Source organism: Phyllostomus hastatus, unplaced genomic scaffold, assembly GCF_019186645.2.
Source record: "Phyllostomus hastatus isolate PE091 unplaced genomic scaffold, TTU_PhHast_1.1 phas_contig_1, whole genome shotgun sequence".
Classification (NCBI taxonomy): domain Eukaryota; kingdom Metazoa; phylum Chordata; class Mammalia; order Chiroptera; family Phyllostomidae; genus Phyllostomus; species Phyllostomus hastatus.
In genome coordinates this window covers 48845873-48859304 of record NW_025333498.1, presented here as the reverse complement: position 1 = coordinate 48859304, position 13432 = coordinate 48845873, and the positions used below count along the sequence as shown (strand labels likewise).

The window sequence follows — 13432 nt, the reverse complement described above, 5'->3', positions numbered from 1 at the left end:
ATCTTGTTCTCAGAATTCTGGGTGGGCCCTGTTTTCAGTTTCCTAGGAATGATTTCTGAATAATAAGTATATCAAACTTACTGGCCTCTTTTTTGCTGTAGGCATTACTGCACAAGGTTGTAGGGATAACGCTAGAGTTCTGAAGTTTTTGGATCTTTAAAAAGTATCATACAATGCAAAGGTACTACAAAATAGGAATTCACAAACAAGGTGAAAATCCAGAGATAGAAAAAGAAATGAAGACATGGGAAGAGAAAATGAAATCATGTGTAAGATAATTTTTGAGTTAAAACAAAGGTTTTAGTGATCTTTTCCAGATAACAGGCCTGTAATTAAAACAGTGAAAAAAATTAGTCAACAAGTTGGTCTTTCCTTTCCACATAAATTCCAAAAGTTAAATTTTAAGAGTCTGATCAAAAGTGTTAGGCTATAGAAGTAAGGAGTTTAGTTTCGTTGAAGAAAATTTAAGATGGGAGTTTAGAAAAATAAGGGAAGACAGATCACTATGAGAGGAAAAGCTTGGTGGACCACATAATGGAAAGGGGATGAGCACAATGTCCAGGGAAGTTAAAAGAGTTATCACTGAGGATTCATGAAGTATATCATGCTTACTAACAAGCATATCACTATTGTTTTAAACCTCTAAACAGAAGATAATAATGCATTTGTGGATTGTTTGTCAAGTCCATTGTGTGTACCCAGCCCTGAAATGGGAACATCTGTGATGTTTAATTTAGAAAAGAGGAATAAGATGCTGCAGTCCCTAAAATATCAAAGTGGGCTGCTTGGTTGGCTCTTCAGACAGTGTGGCCCTTACCTGTGCTCCTTAAGCTCAGAGAATGGCTCTTCCGGTCTTTAGTAACTACCAAGCTATTAAGTACAATAAGTAAAACTTCAAAGTCAGATGCATCCAGTGAAAACTCTGGTTTCCTATTGAAAACTGACAAATGAGCAGCAAAATGATTATCATAATTTCTTGTTATGAGGAGTTAGGTAGTTGGGTGATCCTAATGGCTAATGCCTTAAGTGATGTAAGCCTGATACATGATGGGGTTAAGTACACTATATTGTACACCAGTAATAAAGCTCTAACCTATTTTTAAAAGTCACATATAGCAGCAATAAACTAAAGCCTATTATAATAGTCTAGTTCATTGAACCACTCCCTGATTAGAACCCAGTCAAGTGTCAACGGTCATCCGTCCCACTCAATCCTGAACTCCAATTAGAAATTCTACTTCAAGGATTTATTATAATTTGATTCCTTCAGCATGTTACATTTATTAGTGCTAAATTGACCAGCATAAGAGAGGGCAGGATATACTAGTAAGGGGTTGAAATAACTAAAAAGTCTGGGCAAAAGTAAATTTTCACTGTATCTGTCACATACCATGAAGTTAAAACACAGGCCCACACTAATATTACACTAATATTTCTTCTCCCCATCAGTTGCCAGCACACCAGTGCTCACTTCTGATTCTGTTTTTAAACTCTTGGCCTAACTTTGAACTCTATGGTTAGGCTTGTCTTATCTTTTTCTTTTTCTTTTGTAACATATGTTTTGTGTTAAATACATGAGTAAGATTGCCAATGTAGTAGTAATTTGAAGTAATGGGGATCTTCAAATTTCACAGATTTCAAACCTCAGTAACACTGGGATGAGTTAATTCTTTTTGATCCTCAGTTGCTTTGTGTAAGATGAGAATTTCGACCCTGAAGTTGTAAAGAAGTTTAGAGGATTAAAAAAAAGATCATACAAGTCTGCTTACAGTGCTCAATATAGTAAAATAAGTGATTTTCCTCCACTCTCCCCACACCCTCTTCTTGGGAAACCAGATAAGCAGTCTGTTGAGTTATGCCCAGTTACAGTGAAATGAGTCGGGGTTCTTAAATGATACTCGTGCCAGCTCTGGCAAGGCCTGAATCGTTAGGTCCCTCAAACCTGTATAAATGAGAATGTTCTTGGCAATTAGATCAATTATCTTTTGCCCATTGTTTGCTAAATAAAGTTCTGTTCTTTACCACCTGTTTCCCTAAACTCCATGAGGAAGTCCCCTCATCTCATCAAACCTCTGCTTAGAGAGCACTTTGTTTGCTAACGCCCTGTCTTGGGCTGCCGCCTGCTCCGTGGCTGCCCTGTGACATACCCCTACCCTCCGAGGCCCTGGACTTCCATTTAAGGCTCATCGCGTCCAAAGGAAAGCCATTCCACGGTGGCACTTCATTTGGTTTTCTCGTTAGAGACTGCATAATGCTGTTTTTGTTTCAGCAGTTCATATAGTTCTTCTAGCCTTGGAAGTCCCCAGGAAATCATGAGCAGAAACGGTTGTTGCTTTTCACACCCTACTTGGGTCGACCAGACGAGTTAGTAGGCCTTATAAGTGGGCTTTTTAAGCAGGGAAGGGTCAGTTTGGGCCTAAGCTGGGTCCTCCCAAGGTAAGGTCCTTCTACCTCCTCAAAGTGGCTGGGCCAGGAGGAAGCCAGTGCCAAGCGCTGAAGGTGGCAACAACGGCGGCTACCTCTAAAACCCGGCGGCAGATCCGGACTGGCCCGGAAGTGGCCGGCGCAGCTGGGGGGGGGTTGAGGAGAAAGAACCTAGCAGCGGCCGCCGTCGCACCGCAGCGCGCACGCGCCCTCGCGGGCTGGGACTAGGGCTGGAAACGCAACTCGGAAGCCGGAGCACGGACGGGCCCGGGGTGGGGGGTGGGTGGGGGGGTTTTTCGGGGGCGGGAGCGGCGGAGGTGGCCGCCCCTGGCGGCGGGTTTGTTTATCCCGGGGAAGAAGTTTAGGACCGGGAGATAGGGAAGGAGGGCGGGACGGGGAGGAGGGATGCGGTTCGGCGGAGGCGGCCGCCACAGGGACTCGCCGCCATCACCTCTGTCTCCACGGCAGCCTCGGGCTCCGGTGGCAGTCGCCACTGTCGCTTCAGCAGGAGAGGAGCCGCCGCCGGGATTGCTCGCTACCCTGCCGCACGTCCGGGTAGGTGCTCCTCCCCTTCAGGGTCTCTGCTGCAGCCCTGGCCCCCACCCCGCGGACTCGCTTGCGCTGGAGCGGGGGTGGGGTGGGGTGGGGGCATCCCATTGGTCCGGGACCCCGCTCCTGCTCGCGCCTGCCTCATTCTCAAGGCTAGTCATTTTCCCCCGCCGCTCCGCCCCACCCTTGGTCCCCCCGGACCGCCCTCCCTACGCGAGTCTCCACTTCCCCTGGGGACTCCTATCTCCCAACCCCCCGCCAAACACCCTTTGATTTTCCAACTGTCGCCTACCAGGACCCCCCAGAGTTTCCTCCACAAGTCTGGCCCCCGTCCCACAGCCCCAGTCCTCCTCTACACCCGTACACCTCCATGCCCTCCCATTCTCACCTAGTCTGTCCTTCCCACCCTGAGTGGTGCTGTAAGCGAGAAACGCCCCCCCCATCACAAGAGTTCCCATCGGTACGTCCTCATCTCAAACGCGTACACTCAACATTGTCATCCCTGTTACCCATTTTAGGTCGAATTCTTGACTCCCCAGTCACACCACTCAGTACCTCCACGCCACACTGGTCATGCCCTCAACCTCCATAACTCCAAGCACAAGTTCTCTCAAATCCACCAAGGTACAACCCTATAGCTCTGGGTTCTTGGTCCAAGTCTTGACTTCTCCCCTTTCTATTCCCTTTTGCTACCCTTTCTCCTAATTCCTCCTCTGCTTGAGTTTACATACACATGAAGGGGATGGTAGGATTTTCTCCCTCTGAGCAGTAGATCCAGTAAAAGTAAGATTCACCATTTGCTCATCTCAACTTTTGGCTTCTTTCTCTGTGAATAGTGTCATTCAGCCTTACTTTGGAGGTTTTGATGCTTTGTCTGTATTTGAAGAATCCTGGGCCTAGATTCTTCATTTGTAATACTCATCCTCCCAGCTTTTCCTTATAGTTGAATCCACTTTTTTTTAACTGGAAACTTAAGTATTTTGTATTTAATTCTAAGAGAAATGGGAAGCACTGAAGAATGGTAAACAGCTGAGTAACTTACTTGAATTTTTGTTTTAAAAACATCACTTGGCTGCTCTGTGGAGGACATATTGGAGAGGCAGCTGTAAAAACAGAGACCAGACAGGCAGATGCTACTCAGTATCTTTGGTTAAGGACCTGTTTTGTTTTAGTTTCTAATCTATACTGGTACTTTGGCAACGTGATAAAATGGATGTTGTACCTTGTCAAGTTGCTATAAAAATTTCTAAATGCTTCCACTTAGTTTCTGTATTTACTGTCTCAGATTAATAATAATAGTTTGTAGAACAGTATTGGTCCACACACCACGCTTTTGAGTAGAATTGAGTTTGGCTATTAGAGTAGTTTAGGCAAGAGATGATGGAGTCTTGGTCCGGCATGGTAGTGATAAAGTAACTGGATTGACAAATATTATTAGAGTAAAATTGATAGGATTTGATGATGGCTTAGATTTGGGGGTTTGGGGAGAGGAGAAGGCTGGTTTCCAGGGTAAGTGGTTCTTGTGTCTAATATAGGGGATTTTGGGAAAGGATCAATGTTTTGTTAGTTTCTGGGAAGTGCATGAGTATTTTTTATTGATTTTTTAAAATTTTAATTGTTGTTCAAGTACAGTTTTCTGCCTTTTACCCCCACCCCAGCCCACCTCCGCAGCCCTCCCCACCACTCCTGTTTCTATCCCCACCACCTTGTTTTTGTCCAGGTGTCCTTTATAAGTGTTCCTTCCCCTTTTCCCCTGAAATTCCCTCCTCTCTGGTCATTGTCAGCCTGTTCTTAATTTCAGTGTCTTTGGTTATAGTTTGCTTGTTTGTTTGTTTTGTTGATTAGGTTCCTGTTAAAAGTGAGATCATATGGTATTTGTCTTTCACTGCCTGGCTTATTTCACTTAGCATAATGCTCTCCAGCTCCATCCATGCTGTTGCCAAGAGTAGGAGCTCCTCCTTTCTTTCTGCTACATAGAATCCCATTGTGTAAATGTACCACAGTGTTTTGATCCACTCATTTACTGATGGGCACTTGGGTTGCTTCCAGCACTTGGCTATTGTAAATTGCATTGCTATGGACATTGGGGTGCATAGGTTCTTTTGGATTGGTGTTTCAGGATTCTTAGGATATAATCCTAGCAGTGGAATTGCTGAGTCAAAAGGCAGATCCATTTTTGTTTTCTTAGAAAATTCCATACTGTTTTCCCTAGTGGTTGTACCAGTCTGCCATCCCACCAACAGTGGAAGGGCGTGAGTATTGAACATAATACAATTGGGAATAGTCAGTATATAGCTTATAATTGATGTCTTGGTGTGGGAGGTATGGAGTCAGATTGCTAAGGAGAAAGTACCTATTTTGCCATGTATAACATGAACTTTTGCCCAAATTTTGAAGGGAAAATATGTATACGTATAATGATCACATACCATGGGTATAATAATCCATATATAATGGGAACAAAAATGTGGGTGCACATTGTATATGGCAAAATATGGGATTTAGAGAGAAAATACAGGGACATAGTATCCACTGTGACTCTTAAATATTTATTTATTTAATCATTTAATACTTACCTGAGGATATGTTCACTGATTCTAGAGAGAAAGTGAGAATGGAGAGAGGGAGAGAGACTCCAGTAGGTGCCCTGACCCGGGATCAACCCTCAAGCTAGTCATGTGCCCTGACTGGGATTGAACCTGCAAACTTTTGGTGTACTGGATGGTGCTCCAAGCAACTGAACCACGAGCCAGGGTTGACTCTTCAATATTTAAACATAATGGAGTAAAGGAGGCTGAGAAGGTGTAACCAGAGGTTGGAGGAAATTTTCCTTGGTGTCAGATTTTTTTGAGACCAAGGCAATAGACTTTTTTGAAAAAGGAGGGAGTGGCTAATTAAGTACATTGAATGAAGCTGAGAAGTCAATTTAGTTGGGAACTAAAAAGTACACATTATATTTATCAACATGAAGAAAATTAGTAGTCTATCTATAAACTATTTGATTATGAATTTTGTTTTAATCTGCCAAAGTAACAATCCAAATTTAGAATAAATTCATATCTATAGCATCAGCCATATCTTCATTCCCGGGCTGAGACTCATGTTTCTATTTATGATCACCTGGATGTTCTTATATGCATCTCAAACTCCATTTGTACAACTCTCACTTGGGACGTAATCAAACAAAATATGTATTTTAAGTACTATTTATTAGACATTGAATACTAAACTTTTAAGGAATGTCATTAGTCCTTAGAGACTAGAGACAATGGACATTTAAATATTGTTACTATAGTGTGACCAGAGCTGTCATAGCACTTTATTCAGGTTGCTTGGGAAGCACAGAGAAATTGTGCATTAAGGAAGGCTTTCTAAGGAAAATGGCACTTTGGCAGAGTGTTTCCAAAAGACAAACGGAGAGTCGGAGACTGCAATGCAGTGATAGAAGATTTTAAATAAATTATATTCTAGGTGTTTTAAAAGCATGCAAATGCGAAGAATTGTGGATGTAGCATATGGGTGGTAGGTTAGTATGGTTGGCCATGCTGTCAAAACTTTTTTTCTTGAACTTGTGCCTCTTCTCTATTTGTTGTTTTAATTAATATTTATCACCACTCATGTCGTCACCAAACATGGAGATGTCTTTTGCATATCTTCAAAAATTAAAGATTTTCTTTGTTGTAGTATTTATTGTCCAAGGTGGTGTATATCTATATATGTGTATGTGTGTGTGTGTGTATCTTTTTTTTTGGTATCTTCACCCAAGGACATTTTTTCATTGCTCTTAGAGAGAGAGAAAGGAGAGGAGGGAGAGAGACAGAGGGAGAGAAGGAGAGACAGAGACATCAATGTGAGAGAGAATCATGGATTAATTGCCTTCTATGGTCTCCAACCAGAGATCAAACCCACGATCTTTCTGTCTGTGGGACTATGCTCCAAGCAACTGAGCCACACTGGCCAGGGCAAGGTGGTGTTTTATTTTTACTGGTTAGCTATATATTTTATATATTACACCTATACTTATAGAATCATTAAGTAACTAATGATTCAGTACCTGTAACTTTTTCTCAAATTTAGAGTTGTAAATGAAGGCCTCAGTAAGGATTGCTATGAGTTTACTGTTAACCTCAGGTATATGGTCAATGATGGTGCTTTTGGGCTCAGTACAATAATAACAGTCCCGTGATGCCTTAAATGCTGTTTTAGTTAGTTGTCTCAACATCCTTAGACTTAGACTTATCTTAGAAAACTGTTTATCTGTAGGGATTACTTTCTGAAGAAAACTATAGTTGGCAAAACCTGAATTGGCAAGATCAAAGTTTCATAAAAAATAGTGTGTTAGAAGGGAAAATGATATTAAAATGAGCTTTAAAAACATAGCAAATAAAGGTTCTAGGAGGCACCTGCTGTAAAATAAAAAGGGATGGGCTATATTAAAACTTGCTTCTGAAATACCTTTTTTTGTTATTGTAGAAACATCTAAAAATGCCTTCCTTAAATTTCATATTAATAAAATTATAATTTAAAATTTATTTTTATTAGTTCTTACTGGCTTTAATGTTTTTTTGCTCTTGCCCTCTTCCTGATTTTTAGTTTATTAAATCTTACTAAATTTCTTTGTATGCTTTTCATATACTACTATGGTTTTTAAAAACAGGCAACATTTTCCAGAGTAATTATTAGCATTACATTCTGAATAGTGTTGTGAAATAGAACTTTACGTAGGTAAAAGATAGCAGATTAAACTTTTTTTCTGCAAATATTCCATGGATTGTTTATGTAGTCAGAGCAAAAGCATGGTGGAAATACTTTTTCCACCATATGTGCAGTATGTTATATGTAAGTCATATGTGCAGCATGAATGTGCTAATAAAATAGCTGTCCCTGCCTCCCAAACTCCTTTGGGGTTTTCATATTTGCCTTTCGCCCTTTATTAGATATAGGAATAAAAATTACTGGGAATATCAATTCAAAACCAAAGAAGAAGGCTTTTGCAATACCTTCATATAAGTAATGCAAGATCTCAAAGGTTGTAGTGAAACTGAGAAGTAGTGTGGTGCTTTTTAAATATTTGAGATTTCTTATCGAAAATAATGTTTTCTGTTTGTGTATGGCTTCTGAAATAAATTTAAGTTTTTTTCCTTGTGTAAAATGCACTTGTACTCCTCTTTTCATGTGTTATTTCTGCCCCCCGAATAATTGATATTTAAGGTAAAGAGTGCAATTGTCTTAAGGCATTTTTTTTCATTGTAATTTGGATACAATTTCTGGTGTTTTACTGTGGGAAGTTCCCTTGAAAGGTATAGTTTTCATACTATCACACAAAAACAAAACCAAACACAAAATACTATTTAATATGTTCATCCTAAAATTGTCAAGGCAAGTATCAACACAGGAAACTATCAAAAATTTAATAAATCAAATTTCATTAATATATTTTGTTGTTGGCAACTCTTAGGGTCAGTTTAAACCTTTATTGACCAGTTATTCAACATGGCAGTTCAGTTTAGTATGTTTCATTTTCTTAAAGAAGCTCAAGTGGGGTATAGGCACATACCAAACAGATTGTCATTTCTGATCGTACTGCTGCTTCACTGTTGATTTTTTTCCCTCAGGTGTCTTTATTTCCACTGTCATTTTGTCTCTTTTCCTCACCCGACTCCAAGTCCTTTATAAAAAAATTTTTTCTTCATCAGATTGTTTAATGAAACCTAGATTATTTGAACATGGGCTGGAGAAACAACTTAATCTAGTGCAAAGATATCTTTACATGGAATTTCCTTATAGGTCATTTGGTTTAAAGGGAAGAACTACATTTTTCAATTTAAGGCACTTGTACCAGACAGTACTTAGCTTAGTTACTTTATTTCATTTACCTCTTATTACTAATCTATGAGGAGTAGATAATATCATAAGCTTTGAGTTGTACTTGCCATCAATTACCATATGCACCATTATTTTATGTACCCCAAAGAGAGAGGGCACTGTCAATTACACTTGTAAAATGCTATAATTTTCAGAAATGTTAAAATATGAAAAAATGGGTATCTTAGAATTAATGAAATGAGGCATTAGTGCTGCATCATTTTATGGTTATCACCTGAAGTCTTCAAAGTAGCTAATCCCAACATCAAGTGAAGTCAGAATACGTTTAATTCTGCTTTACTTGTACTTCAGAGTGCACTGGGCAGTATAGCATAGAGACTATCAATGTGTATTGGTCTGCCATCTAAAGCTTTAGCTTTGTTACTTAGGCAAGTTACTGAGCATTTCTGCCTCAGTGTTGTCATCTGTAAAATGGAAATTATTAAGTACCTGTTTCAAGAGCTGTTATAAAAATTGAGTGATTTACTTTTACACTTAGGATATTGCTTTTCACATAGTTCAGTGTTTTGGTTAAATGTTGGTTAATGAAAAACAGTAATGCTAATTGTGACCCAAGATATATATCAGCAGACGATGTGCTTAAAAGGAAGGGGGAAAGGTTCTTATCAAATAATTCATTGATATTGTACACAAAATGAAGATGGAAGTATATTATTGATTTGTCTTTGAAAACTAATGTAAGATTGCAGTCTTGACAGTTTTGATATCTAAATTCCATTTTTAGTTCCATAAAAATAATACTTATAAAAGGTGCAGCTGAAATGTACTTTTCTTTCATCTCTGTTATGACACATATAGTCAGAATATTGATGTGCTAGGATGGATGTCTTAAAAAATAACCTGTAATATACTTATAATTTCTGTCAGTCTCATGAGGGATTTATTCAGGAGTGTGTGTGTTTTTTTAAAATATTTTATTTATTTTTAGAGAGATGGGGAAGGGAGGGAGAAAGAGAGGGAGTGAAACATCGATGTATGGTTGCCTCTAGCACACCCCATACTGGGGACATGGCCTGCAACCCAGGCATGTGCCCTGACTGGGAATCAAACCGGCAATACTTTGGCTCGCAGGCCTGCACTCAATCCACTAAACTACACCAGCCAGGGCTATTCAGGAGTGTTTTAATTTTAGTTAAAACATTTCACTTATGCTTTGTGAAGCATATGTGAAAAAAGTAACACCGAGGCAGTTTTATTTTAATGGTTTTATATGTATATGATTTTTGCTTTGTCTTGAGATTTAAAACTCTTCTTATACACCCTGATAAGAAAAATAGGTTATGACCTTATTTTGAGCTTTTCCTCATGCCCACTTTTGCCTTGTTTTCATCTCGTTCTTTTTTTGTTTTGAGCTCACATCATTCATTTACTCCACAAATAGTTATTGATTATTAAATGCCAGGTTTTGTGTTTACAGTGATGACTGGGAAATAGCCTTTGACCTGGATGACTTATATTTGGGGTTTATTAATCCTCATTGAGTGCTTAGGCATAGTGCTAAAATCTTTATATATACACTCTTTTTTTTAATCCTCATAATGACCCTGTTGGAGTAGGTTATTACGTTTCAAATGTTTCTACTAAATAAATGTCTGTAAAAGGTGATCTCTTGACTGATGGAGGGGATATAAAGATCGATTGTGATCAAGGTAGTATGGTGGTGGAAGTGGAGAACTTTAGTTTCCCCTAAAAGGGATTTAATTCTTACATTCTATTACCTTAATCCAGTATTATTTGTTTTAATATAAAAAGGTTTTAAATTAGCATGAGGGAAGATTCGAAAAAGTGTTCTGTCCCAAATTTAGGATGATGGGAACATAGCTCTGGGAACAGGATTTTTATTGAGAATATCTAGGCATCAGGGTTGCTTATTTATTAAATATTTATTTGCTTTTTTTAATTTTAAGTAAACTTTTACTGACATAAAACATACATTCAAAGGTATGCACATAGCATCATACAGCATGTACACCCTTGTATCTGGCTTCTTACTGTAACATTTTATGCTACCTCTTCATGTAGTGCGTAGCACTAGCTTACTCATGTTTGTTGTTCTATAGTGTTCTCTTCTGTTGTATGACTATATATACCATAATTTATCCATTCTACTCTTGATGAACATCTAGGTCATTTCCAGTTTTGAGCCACAGAGAATGGAGTCCCTAGAGAATATTCTTGTGTATCTTTTGGTGCCCATGTATATATTTCTGTAGGATATGTATCCTGTAGTGGAATTGATCAATCAGAATCTGTTTATGTTTAGTTTTGCTTTTTTAAAAATATATTTTATTATGATATTACAGTTGTCTCATTTTTTTTCTTCTTTAATCCCCTCTACCCTGAACCCTACCTCCCACTAGCCTCCTGCTCCCCCACCACCCCACCTGCCCCTTAGTTCATGTCCATGGGTCATACATACAAGTTCTTTGGCTTCTCCATTTCCTATACTATTCTTAACTTCCCTCTGTCGATTTTGTGCCTACCATTTATGTTTCATATTCCCTGTACTTTTCCCCCCATTCTCCCACTCCACCTCCCCACTGATAACCTTCCTGGTGATCCCCATTTCTGTGAATCTATTTCTGTTCTAGTTGTTTCCTTGGTTTGTTTTTGTTTTTGTTTCAGGTTCAGCTGTTGATAGTTATGAATTGTTGTCATTTTACTGTTCAAATTTTTAATTATCTTTTTCTTAGATAAGTCCTTTTAATACCCTTTTCTCTTGCTGCTTTTAAGATCTCTCCTTTAATCTTGGGTAATATGATTATGATGTGAGTTGGTGTGTGCTTCCTTGGGTCCAACTTCTTCAGGACTCTGAGCTCCTTGGACTTCCTCCAAATCTGTTTCCTTTGCCAGATTAGAGAAGTTCTCCTTCATTATTTGTTAAAGTAAGTTTTCAATTTCTTTCTCTTCCTCTTCTTCTGGCACCCCTATAGTTTGGATGTTGGAATGTTTGAAGTTTTCCTTCAGGTTCCTCAGCCTCTCCTCATTTTTTTGAATTCTTGTTTCTTCATTCTGTTCTGGTTGAATGCTTGTTTCTTCCTTCTGCTCTAAACCGTTAATTTGAGTCCCGGTTTCCTTCCTGACACTGTTGGTTCCCTATATGTTTTTCTTAATTTCACTTTGCAGAGCCTTCACCACTTCTGTTTTGTGACTATACTCAACCATTTCTGTGAGCATCCTGATTATCAGTGTTTTGAACTCTGCATCACATAGGTTGGCTATCTTTTCTTTATTTAGTTGTATTTTTGGAGTTTTGATCTGTTCTTTCATTTGGGACATATTTCTTTGTCTTTGTGCCCCTGTTACATTGTGAGGGGTGGAGCCCCTTAGGTATTCACCAAGGCAGGACAACCCACTTTGCTGTGTTTGGTGCTGTATGTGGGGGAGTGGTCCGAGAGAGAACAGTGCTGCTTGCTGGGCTCTGGGCTGGCTTTCAGTCACTTCCCCTAGTACCCACAAGCAAATTGGACCCTTCTGGTGTTGATTTCTGGATGGGAGGGTTTGTGTACATTCTAGGACCCTGTGGGTCTCTCCAGCATACTCCTGTGAGGGTGAGGGTTTCTTCCACTGCCACAACCCCCACAGAATTGTATAGCCAGAGGTTTTGAGGTTTTGATACTTTATTATTTCCCTGCTATGCAGCCCTGGGTTGTGCAGTCTGTCTTGCTCCCCAGTTCTTCCTCTGGGTTTATCTGTGCAAATGTGGGACCTCCTGGTTCACCAGCCACTACCTTACCACGTGTCCTCTCTGCCCCGGCTTTTGTTTCCACCCCTCCTACCAGTCTGAATGATTAACTCCTTGGTTGGCTACTTCTATACAGTTTTGATTTTCTGGCAGTTCTGGTAATTTTTGGTTTTTAAATTTGTTGTCTTCCTTTTGGTTGTGCAAGGAGGCAAAGTATATCTGCCTACCTGCACCTCCATCTTGGCTGGAAGGCCTTACTTTTTATTTTTTAAAGACTTTGTTCAGTTGCCTCTCGCACCGCCCCAGCTAGGGACCTGGCCCCTCACCCAGGCATGTGCCCTGACTGGGAATTGAACTGGTGACCTTTTGGCTTGTAGGCTGGCATTCAGTCAACTGAACCACACCAGCCAGGGCTATGTTTATATATTACTCAGTGCTTTCCAGAGTGGTTGTACCAATTTATACAGTCTCATCAGTAGTGAATGAAAGTTCCATTTGTTCCAACTACTCTGCAGCATTGGGTTGATACTGTTTTATTTATTTAGGCATCCTGGTGAGTATAAAGAGGTATTGAATTGTGGATAGGCTAGTTTTTCAAAATAAAAAGAATTCCTTTTCCTATTCATATCCTCATATTCCTCCCATGTGCTCACCAAGGGAAAATAATGGAGACATGTTTATTTTCACAAACTCCATTCAGATAATTCTGGTTGCCTTTCTGACAAATGGTTCATTTCTGCCTATTGCTAAACATGGAAAGGTTTTAAGATTTTGCAAGCTGGGGACAAGATTTATAGGCTCTTTTATTGAATGATTTGCAACATTGACCCAAAGCTTTAATTATACAATGCTGAAATGCACTTGATTTTACTTGACTGTCCACCCAGA

At 39.5% G+C, this 13432-nt stretch overlaps 1 protein-coding gene across 1 annotated transcript in view; it reads left to right on the top strand.

Annotated features, from left to right (window-relative positions):
• The first annotated feature begins 2728 nt into the window (after positions 1-2728).
• The window catches only part of SPOPL (speckle type BTB/POZ protein like), a 75301-nt gene continuing 64597 nt past the window's right edge, over positions 2729-13432 (top strand). The window contains exon 1 of the mRNA XM_045857847.1: positions 2729-2979. The gene's annotated coding sequence lies outside the window, so the exon portion shown is untranslated. The remainder of the gene's footprint in view (positions 2980-13432) is intronic.